Genomic DNA, 1525 nt, shown 5'->3' with positions numbered 1-1525 from the left:
ATTATTGGAAATATTTTTATGATATTGGACAAACTGTGTATTATATATATGTAACATTCATCGTATATAAAAATTTAGAAAATCACGAATCATATCAACTGGTCAATATTCCATTCCATTTTGTGCCAATTATTCTTTGTTTTCTTTTGAGGGGAAATTATTCTTGTTTTCAAATTGGGTTCAAATATCTTGGAAAAATTACACAGAAATTCATATTTTAAAAACTATTTATAACTATATTATTAGAATTTATAAATTAAAAGTCTAGAATATATTTTAAATTACTTCCTCAGATTGCACTTAATTTTTTTAAATTCTGTAGTATTTTATGAAGTGGTTCTTTTTTTTCCCCTCCCAAACATAATAAAAAAAATAATTGTGATTTGAAGAATTTGTAAATGCAGTGTTGTAGTTGAAAAACTTGTAAACAATAGTTAGTGGTTTGTGCAGTTTGTAATTTCAAATAGTCAAGGTCCCGTAGCTCAGTTGGTTAGAGCGTTGGTCTTATGAGCCGAAGGTCGCGGGTTCGAGCCCCGCCGGGACCATTAATTTATTGTGATGAAACTCTTAGCTTAGTGGTTGAGAGTTTACCTATGACTAGAGAGGTCATGAGTTCGAGTTATATCTGGGCGGAGTGGAGATTTTTCTTTCTTCTTTAATTGTAAACGCAGTGAACTATATTTCTAAATCAGACAAACCACAAATATTTTTTACATACTTTACCCTAAATTTTTCGGTTCTTTTAATAATTCTTTTATCACTAGATCCAAATTGACTATAATGATTTGATTAAATGAAGGGCTTCGAAGAGATTAGCAAAGGAAAGATGGATGAAAACCCTTCTAAACCTTTCTTTTACTAACCATCCAAAACCCTTATATCCAATCCAAGTTTAGAGCATATTCAATGGTTCGTACCTACAACATATCATCGTTGTAAAATCTATTTAATAAACTTCAATTTATTAAATTACCAGGTATAGTGATTAAACTTTACAACCATTCAATTTAAGAGGCCCACCAATTATTAAAATTCTATATTGTATTATTTTAAAAATTAAAAATATATACATAAAGATAGTCAAAAGGCTGGGTAAATTACACTTATGCCCACTGAACTTTACCCATTTAACATTATGGTCACCGAACTTCAATTCTGAACAGTATGGCCACTGAACTTTACACTTTTTAACATCGGTGGCCACTCAACGCCTCAAAACGACCATTGACGGCCTAAAAATAAAAAATATAAAGCGTTAATGATATTCTAGGATCTTTAATTCTCGAAAATTTTCAATTTGAGGTCATTTAAGTGTTGTTTTGTTAGGAGAGAGAGTGAATTTTTAGAGACAGAAAGTTCCAAAAAATGTGGTTTCATGGTAAATGTCGTTCTGAACAATTTTAATTCTTGAATATTTTTATTTTGAGGTCGTTAACAGTGATTTTGAAGAGTTAGTTAAAGTTGAGTGGCCACCGGTGTTAAAAAATGTAAAGTTGTGCAGTGGTCATACCATTAAGAATTGAAC

The 1525-nt window shown here is 30.4% G+C and overlaps 1 non-coding gene across 1 annotated transcript; it reads left to right on the top strand.

Annotated features, from left to right (window-relative positions):
- Positions 1 to 471: 471 nt before the first annotated feature.
- On the top strand, positions 472 to 545 carry TRNAI-UAU (transfer RNA isoleucine (anticodon UAU)). The gene has a single exon. It is a non-coding gene; the product is annotated as a tRNA-Ile (tRNA).
- Positions 546 to 1525: the final 980 nt, after the last annotated feature.

The sequence above is a fragment of the Euphorbia lathyris genome, chromosome 3, assembly GCF_963576675.1.
Source record: "Euphorbia lathyris chromosome 3, ddEupLath1.1, whole genome shotgun sequence".
NCBI lineage: Eukaryota > Viridiplantae > Streptophyta > Magnoliopsida > Malpighiales > Euphorbiaceae > Euphorbia > Euphorbia lathyris.
The sequence above is the reverse complement of the archived record's forward strand: the minus strand, read 5'-3'. Positions and strand labels throughout refer to the sequence as shown.